Below are 9,536 nucleotides of genomic sequence, written 5' to 3'. Positions count from 1 at the left end.
CTCATGCCTCTCTCTGTAATGGAGAAGCTAGGGATCTTTGAGGTGCAAGCTGCAAAAATCTCACTAGAGATGGCAGACAATTCAAGAAAACAAGCTTATGGGCTTGTAGAGGATGTTCTGGTAAAGATTGAAGACCATTACATCCCTGCTGATTTCATAGTCCTAGAAACTGGGAAGTGCATGGATGAATCTATCATCCTTGGCAGACCCTTCCTAGCCACAGCTAAGGCTGTGATTGATGTGGACAGAGGAGAATTGATCATTCAAGTGAATGAAGAATCCTTTGTGTTTAAGGCTCAAGGATATCTCTCTGTCACCATGGAGAGGAAGCATGAAGAGCTTCTCTCAAAACAGAGTCAAACAGAGCCCCCACAGTCAAACTCTAAGTTTGGTGTTGAACCCCCACATTCAAACTCTAAGTTTGGTGTTGGGAGGTTCCAATTGCTCTGAGTATCTGTGAGGCTCCATGAGAGCCCTCTGTCAAGCTACTGACATTAAAGAAGCGCTTATTGGGAGGCAACCCAATGTTATTTTTATCTATTTTTCTTTGTTATTTTATGTTCTCTGTAGGCTGATGATCATGGGAAGTCACAAAATCAATTGAAAAAGCAAAAACAGAATGAAAAATAGAAAAAAATAGCACACCCTGGAGGAAGACCTTGCTGGCGTTTAAACGCCAGTAAGGGCAGCAAATGGGCGTTTAACGCCCAGTCTGGCACCATTATGGGCATTTAACACCAGAAAGGGGCACCAGACTGGCGTTGAACGCCAGGAAAAGGCAAGAAGCTGGCGTTAAACGCCAGAAATGGGCACGAGCCCGACGTTTAACGCCAGAATTGGCATAGAGAGCATTTTTGCTCGCCACTTGGTGCAGGGATGACTTTTCCTTGACACCTCAGGATCTGTGGACCCCAAAGGATCCCCACCTACCCCACCACTCTCTCTCTTCTTCACCCATTCACCAATCACCTCAACACCTCTTCCAAAAATCCCTCACCTATCAAATCCCACTATTTTCTTTACCACTCACATCCATCCTTCATAAAACCCCACCTACCTCACCATTCAAATTCAAACCACTTTCCCTCCCAAACCCACCCTCACATAGCCGAACCTTACCCCTCTCTCCACTCCTATATAAACCCATCTTTACCACCTCATTTTCACACAACATAAATACTACTTCTCTCCCTTTGGCCAAACCACAAAGCCATCTCCATCTCCTCTATTTCTTCTTCTTCTACTCTCTTCTTTCTTCTTTTGCTCGAGGATGAGCAAACCTTTTAAGTTTGGTGTGGTAAAAGCATTGCTTTTTGTTTTTCCATAACCATTTATGGCATCTAAGGCCGGAGAAATCTCTAGAAAGAGGAAAGGGAAGGCAAAAGCTTCCACCTCTGAGTCATGGGAGATGGAGAAATTCATCTCAAGAGTGCATCAAGACCACTTCTATGAAGTTGTGGCCATGAAGAAAGTGATCCCCGAGGTCCCTTTTAAACTCAAAAAGAGTGAATATCTGGAGATCTGACATGAGATTCGAAGAAGAGGTTGGGAAGTTCTTACCAACCCCATTCAACAAGTCGGAATCTTAATGGTTCAAGAGTTCTATGCCAATCCATGGATCACCAAGAGCCATGATCAAAGTGTGAACCCGAACCCAAAGAATTGGCTTACAATGGTTCGGGGGAAATGCTTAGATTTTAGTCCAGAAAATGTAAGGTTGGCATTCAACTTGCCCAGGATGCAAGGAGATGAACACCCTTACACTAGAAGGGTCAACTTTGATCAAAGGTTGGACCAAGTCCTCATAGACATCTGTGAAGAGGGCGCTCAATGGAAGAGAGATTCAAGAGGGAAGCCGGTTCAACTAAGAAGGCATGACCTTAAGCCCGTGGCTAGGGAATGGTTGGAGTTTATCCAACGCTCAATCATTCCCACTAGCAACCGGTCTGAAGTTACTATAGACCAAGCCATCATGATTCATAGCATCATGATTGGAGAAGAAGTAGAAGTTCATGAGGTTATAGCCCAAGAACTTTATAAGGTGGCGGACAAGTCCTCTACCTTGGCAAGGTTAGCCTTTCCTCATCTCATTTGTCACCTCTGTTATTCAGTTGGAGTTGACATAGAGGGAGACATCCTCATTGATGAGGACAAGCCCATCATTAAGAAAAGGATGGAGCAAACAAGAGATCCCACTCATCATGAAATCCCTGAGATAGATATCTCACTCATTATGAAATCCCTGAGATGCCTCAAGGGATGCACTTTCCTCCACAAAACTATTGGGAGCAAATCAACACATCCCTAGGAGAATTGTGTTCCAACATGGGACAATTAAGGGTGGAGCACCAAGAACATTCCATCCTCCTCCATGAAATTAGAGAAGATCAAAGAATCATGAGAGAGGAGCAACAAAGGCAAGGAAGAGACATTGAGGAGCTCAAGCACTCCATAAGATCTTCAATAGGAAGAACAAGCCACCATCACTAAAGTGGACCCGTTCTTTAATTTCCTTGTTCTTTATTTCCTGTTTTTTGAATTTCCATGCTTATGTTATCTATGTCTGTGTCTTATGATCATTAGTGTCTTAGTGTCCATGCCTTTAAGTTATGAATGTCCTATGAATCCATCACCTTTCTTGAATGAAAAATGTTTTTAATTGAAAAAGAGAAGAATTGCATGAAGTTTGAATTTTATAACAGATTAATTATATTGATGTGGTGGCAATAATTTTGTTTTCTAAATGTATGCTTGAACAGTGCATATGTCTTTTGAATTTGTTGTTCATGAATGTTGGCTCTTGAAAGAATGATGAAAAAGGAGACATGTTACTGAGGATCTGAAAACCATAAAAATGATTCTTGAAGCAAGAAAAAGCAGTGAATACAAAAAAAGGAGAAAAACGAAAAAAAAGAGAGAAAAAGAATAAAGTTATGATCCAAGGAAAAAAGAGTGTGCTTAAGAACCCTGGACACCTCTAATTGGGGACTCTAGCAAAGCTGAGTCACAATCTGAAAAGGTTCACCCAGTTATGTGTCTGTGGCATGTATGTATCCGGTAGTAATATTGGAAGACAGAGTGCTTTGGGCCACGGCCAAGACTCATAAAGTAGCTGTGTTCAAGAATCATCATACTTAACTAGGAGAATCAATAACACTATCTGGATTCTGAGTTCCTATAGAAGCCAATCATTCTGAATTTCAAAGGATAGAGTGAGATGCCAAAACTGTTCAGAGGCAAAAAGCTAAAAGCCCCGCTCATCTAATTACTACTGATCTTCATAGATGTTTTTGGAATTCATTGCATATTCTCTTCCTTTTTATCTTATTTGATTTTCAGTTGCTTGGGGACAAGCAACAATTTAAGTTTGGTGTTGTGATGAGCGGATAATTTATACGCTTTTTGGCATTGTTTTTAGTATGTTTTTAGTATGTTTTAGTTAGTTTTTATTATATTTTCATTAGTTTTTAGTTAAAATTAACTTTTCTGGACTTTACTATGAGTTTGTGTGTTTTTCTGTGATTTCAGGTATTTTCTGGCTGAAATTGAGGGACCTGAGCAAAAATATGATTCAGAGGCTAAAAAGGACTGTAGATGCTGTTGGATTCTGACCTCCCTGCACTCGAAGTGGATTTTCTGGAGTTACAGAAGCCAAATTTGCGCGCTCTCAACGGCGTTAAAAAGTAGATATCCTGGGCTTTCCAGAAATATATAATAGTTCATACTTTTTCCGAGATTTGATGGCCCAAACTGGCGTTCCAAATCAGCTCAAAACTGCCCGGTGTTAAACGCCGGAACTGGCACAAGAATGGGAGTTAAACGCCCAAACTGGCACAAAAGCTGGCGTTTAACTCCAAGAAAAGTCTCTACACATGAAAGCTTTAATGCTCAGCCCAAGCACACACCAAGTGGGCCCGGAAAGTGGATTTTTATGTCATTTACTCATTTCTGTAAACCCTAGGCTACTAGTTCTCTACAAATAAGACCTTTTACTATTGTATTTTCATCTTGGTTCTTCTGGTTCCCTCTCTGGGGCCGAAGCCAATGATCACCATTATCACTTATGTATTTTCAACGGTGGAGCTTCTAGACACCATAGATTAAGGTGTGGAGCTCTGCTGTACCTCGAGTATTAATGCAATTACTATTGTTCTTCTATTCAATTCAGCTTATTCTTGTTCTAAGATATTCATTTGCACCCAAGAACATGATGAATGTGATGATTATGTGACACTCATCATCATTCTCACTTATGAACGAGTGCCTGACAACCACTTCTGTTCTACAAGCAAACAAGGCTTGAATGTTTATCTCATGGATCCCTTGATCGGAATCTTCGTGGTATAAGCTAGAATTGATGGCGGCATTCAAGAGAATCCGGAAGGTCTAAACCTTGTCTGTGGTATTCTGAGTAGGATTCAATGATTGAATGACTGTGACAAGCTTCAAACTCCTGAAGGATGGGCGTTAGTGACAGATGCAAAAGAATCAATGAATTCTATTCCAACCTGATTGAGAACCGACAGATGATTAGCTGTGCCGTGATAGGGTGCGTTGAACATTTTCACTGAGAGGACGGGATTGTAGCCACTGATAACAGTGATGCCCAACATACAGCTTGCCATGGAAAGGAGTAAGAAGGATTGGATGAAGACAGTAGGAAAGCAGAGAGACGGAAGGGACAAAGCATCTCCATTCGCTTATTGAAGTTCTCACCAATGAATTACATAAGTATCTCTATCTTTACTTTATACTCTATTCGTATATCATCCATAACCATTTGAATCTTCCTGACTAAGATTTACAAGGTGACCATAGCTTGCTTCATACCAACAATCTCTGTAGGATCAACCCTTACTCGCGTAAGGTTTATTACTTGGACGACCCAGTGCACTTGCTGGTTAATTGTGCAAAGTTGTGATAAAGAGTTGAGATTGCAATTGAGCGTACCATGTTGATGGCGCCATTGATGATCACAATTTCATGCACCACATTCCTTCTTGTGACAAGGGAGTAGCGCCCAGCTCTTGGCAAGAGCTGAGCTTGCTCCTTGTCTTTAGCGAGGGCCACAGTTCGAGTCCTTGGGAGAGCATGTGCAGCCCATTTTTCTTGGCACATGAGTAGTGCCTAATGCCTTGCTTCCTTGAGGTACTTAGTTCGAATCCTAGGGAGTGCAAACAAGCCAATTTTGGCTTGTTTTCCTTGCAAATTAGTGCTGCACCCTTCCCTCTTGACCTTGGGTTCGAATCTCATGGCATGCACTAGCAAATTATTTTTCCTTGATTTTTCTTGAGAAGCTCCCGATAAAGCTCTTGGCAAGCGCTGAGCTTTGAACTTTGCCTTGCTCCCTCCTTGCTTGTAGCGATCGGTTCTCATGGAGAGCGGAGCTTTCCCTTGCTTGGCCTTTGGCCTTGGAGTAGCGCTCCTTGTGAGAGCTCTAGGCTCTTGGTGAAAGCTTTAGGCTCTTGTGCTTGATTATGCCACGCTTTTCTCTTCCCTTGGCTACATTTTTTGTTTCCTTTGAGCACGCTCCTTAGGCCACGCTTTTCTTATTTTTTTTCTTTTCTTCACCTAAAAGTAATCAAAACAACCTATCAAAGTATCACAAATTTCACAAGGTTTAAAATTCATATAAAAACCAATTAATTTCAGCTTAAACCTCATGATTTTGTGTAAATGAGAAGGTGGTTAATTGATTCAACAAACTATGCAATTCCACTCCAAATTACTTACTTACAATGCAAGAAAGTGCATAAAACCTAATGAAACAAGTGAAAAATGCTTGCAAAGCTAGCATATGATGACTTGTCATCACAACACCAAACTTAAACCTTGTTTGTTCCCAAGCAAGCATCAAACAGAAGAGAAAATGGAATGAAACAGAGAAGTATGCATATCCTTATTTAGCAAATAGTTGAACTTGGTTCATGGGGTTTTATACAGACAATGATAGCTCATTTATTAAGTGTTGTTACATAAGATATATTTCCTCAAAGGTTCACTAAGATTGCTGCTATAATGATTCACTTTTGCTTGTTCCCTTGCTCGTTTTTCTTTCCTTATTTTGCTTAAAGAGTTTATTATTCATTGAAGGCTTGGTGGCGAATGTTGCAGCAGCCTTTGGCTTAGTTTTGCTCAACATTTGTTCACCACAAACACATGGCTCACCTTTTCTTCCTAGGATCATTGATGCCCAGCATCTCTTTGGATTACTAAATGTTTTGTAACTAGGTTGCTCTTGATGGTGGAATTTCAGTTGGCAATCCCAAACTAGTTGATCTAAGTGGCTAAGTTTTGAAATACTCATCAGAACTTACTTGTCCAAGCATATCCTCGTACAAAAACACCACAGGCATGTGTCCTAGGGTCCAAGCTATTGGTGTCTAGCCTTATTGTTTGTTTCTTTGCCCATTCTCGGCTTTTCTCTTTCTTTTTCTTTTTGTTTTGCTTCATTCTCAAAGGAATTTCATTGATAAAAGACTTTATAGTAGCAAACTAATTCACACTTTGAAGAATCATGTTATTATGCAGCTTTTTGTTATAAGAGCTATTCATTAAATCAAACAAGTACCACCATTGACTTTCATTCTAACTTTTGCAACATTGGATATTCACTTTCTAATTCAAACATTTTTCCTTTTATTCAAGCAGAAGGTAAACAAAACAAGATTCAAGATAATGAAGGATGACAATTATTATGCAGATTACTCATTCTTGGTAGCATTTTCACTTACAACTAAATGAACACTTTAGCAAGTCATATATGAATTCCCAGTTTAAAGTACTTCTCAACAACAAGGATTAAGTGCAGACACAACCTTTTGGGTTGCATCTTTTCATTCTTCCTCTTGTTGTGTCCCTTTTGAGTCATAATGCAGACTGTCTCCAAATGTTGGCTTCTTTCCTACATAATCCTCAAAAGTGGCTTGCTTCTTAAGCCCTTAAGTAACTGGTTAGTGTGCAATAATTGATTGTGGGCTCTTGAACTTACTTTGGTGTGTGAACACCAAACTTAGTCCCTTGCCATTATTTCTTATGCATCCAGTTAACTATACGTGAAATCCTTTTGTATTTGCTAAAGGTTATAAATCTGAAAACTAGAAAAATAGACACTTGGTTAAGTAGTTCCTCTGATTGCTTGGAGCTAGTAATTTTTTTATGCAAAAGTGAGAATGTGGTTTTAAATGAGATTTTTGGTGGAACACCAAACTTAGAATCCTTCATTCTTCCTTAAATTGTTTTGGTGTGCAACACCAAACTTCGCTCCTTGCAATACATACAAAACTACTCAACCTTTTTATTGAAATAGCTATGAAAAGAAAACTACCTCAGGTTCGGTTGCCTCCCAACAAGCGCTCTTTTAATGTCACTAGCTTGACATCCTTCATTCTTTGATCATGGAGGCTGAAAATCATAGTGCCTCAGCTTTTCTCCTCTTACTGTGAACTTCCTTCCAATCTCCTCTTTGATGATCTTTAGGTGTTCAAGTGAAAGAACCCAGTTCACAGTGTAGTATTCAGATAATTATGGAGACACCTTCATTGGTTGGGTGTTTAACACTACTTTATCCCCTGGTAAAAAGCCTTCAGTAGGGATCTTCTTGTTTCTCCACCCTCTTGGCCTCTTCTTCTTTTTTTTCTCAAAAGATACTCCCTGCCTTGGTGGTTCTTTATCTGGGATGTTGAATCTCTCATCTTGGGGTTTTGGATCTAGTTCCTCCTTGATTTCTTTGGTTTGTTTTACCATCTCTACTACTTTCAAGCATGGATTTAGAAGTCTTGGAGTTAACTCATTGACTGCCTCCTTCAAACTTTGATCTCTAGCCTTATCATTCATAAAATCTTCTTCTTGAATGGGCTCATGCAAGGTTTTAAAAACAAGGAATACTAGATGCTAATCATGCACTCTCAGCAATAATTCCCCTTTTTCAACATCTATCAATGCTCTGCCCGTAGCTAGGAAAGGCCTCCCCAGGATGATGGGAGTGTTAGGGTCCTCTTCTATATCTGAGATAACAAAGTCAGCAGGGAGAAATAATTTTCTCACTTTTACCAACACATTCTCCACAACTCCCAGTGTTTGCTTAGTAGATTTGTCAGCCATTTGGAGAACTATTCGTGTAGACTTTAGCTCAGAAATTTGAAGTTTTCTCATTAGAGACAAAGGCATCAAGTTTATGCTTGCACCGAGGTCACATAATGACTTCACAATTCTTATGTTTCCTATGGTGCATGGTATGTAAAAACTCCCAGAATCATCTTTCTTCTCTGGCAACTCTCTTTGGAGAATAGCACTACATTCCTTTGTCATCTCAACAATTTATCCTTCTTTTAGGGACTTTTTCTTTGTCAACACTTCCTTCATAAATTTGGCATACAATGCCATCTGTTCAAGTGCTTCTAAGAAAGGAATATTGATGCTGTGTGTCTTGAATATGTCCAGAAATTTGGAGTATTGCTTATCCTCATTTTCTTTTTTGAACCTCTGATGGTATGGATGTTTGGGGATATATGGCCTCACCCCTTCCTTCTTCTCTTGTAGATGTGGTTCAAGGATGTTCTTGTCTCCCTTTGAGATTTGTGCCTTCTTGGTTGTCTGATCCTCTTCACTTTTCCCTTCTATCTCTGCTTGTGGAACTTCTCTGTTGCGTTTTTCCTGACTGATGGCTTCCTTCTTCATAGTCTTCTTACTTCCCATTGCGATTACCTTGCATTCCTCCCACTTTGTAGCTTTTTCTTTGTCCCTTGGGTGTTCTTTAGTGACATTGGGGAAGGTATTTGCTCTCTTCTCACCCATTTCTGAAATTTGCTTAGCCATTTGCCCCATGTGTCTCTCAAGGTTTCTGATTGAGGCCTCTTGGTTTTTGAATGCCAGGGCCTGATCTTTCCTTGCAGCTTCCTAATCTTGTCTTGCCATCTCTTGATTTTTCATGAGTTTCTCCATTATTATCTCTAGACTTGAGATTCTTTGAGAGTCTGGATTTGGTTGTGGTTGTGTGAAATGAGATGGTTGTTGCTGGAAGTTATTTGAATTAATTGTGGGGGTACTTTGAGGGTGGGATGTGGATGTGGAAAAGTTATTCTAGTAGTTTTGTGAGTTGTTATGGGGTTGGTGGTATGTGTTTTGTGGGTTTTTTAATTGGTTAGTATTATTGGATAAATGGCTTTGGTTGCTTGTGTTGCTAATGCTGCTATAGTTGAAGTCCCTTTGTCCTTGATTCTGGTGCTCACCCCACCTTGAATTAGAATGAGTCTTCCAGGTGTCTTGTGTAAATTACCATGAAAATTGTGTTGAAATGAACTTGAAGTATTATTCATGCATTGCACCTGCTCAGGGCTTTGTTGCTCATAATTGAATGTCCCAAAACTTTCTTCAGATTGGCTCCACCCATGTGAGGTTTGAGATTGGCTTTGTATATTCACTACAACAAGTTGTAGTCCATCAATTCTCTTAGCCATTTGCTCAAGTTGTTGCTGGATTTACTGGTGCATCACCTTGTTTTGAGATAGAATAGTGTCCACTCCTTCCAACTCCAG

The sequence above is a fragment of the Arachis duranensis genome, chromosome 1 (genome assembly GCF_000817695.3).
Source record: "Arachis duranensis cultivar V14167 chromosome 1, aradu.V14167.gnm2.J7QH, whole genome shotgun sequence".
In the NCBI taxonomy this organism is placed as follows: domain Eukaryota; kingdom Viridiplantae; phylum Streptophyta; class Magnoliopsida; order Fabales; family Fabaceae; genus Arachis; species Arachis duranensis.
This window is presented reverse-complemented; position numbering follows the sequence as displayed.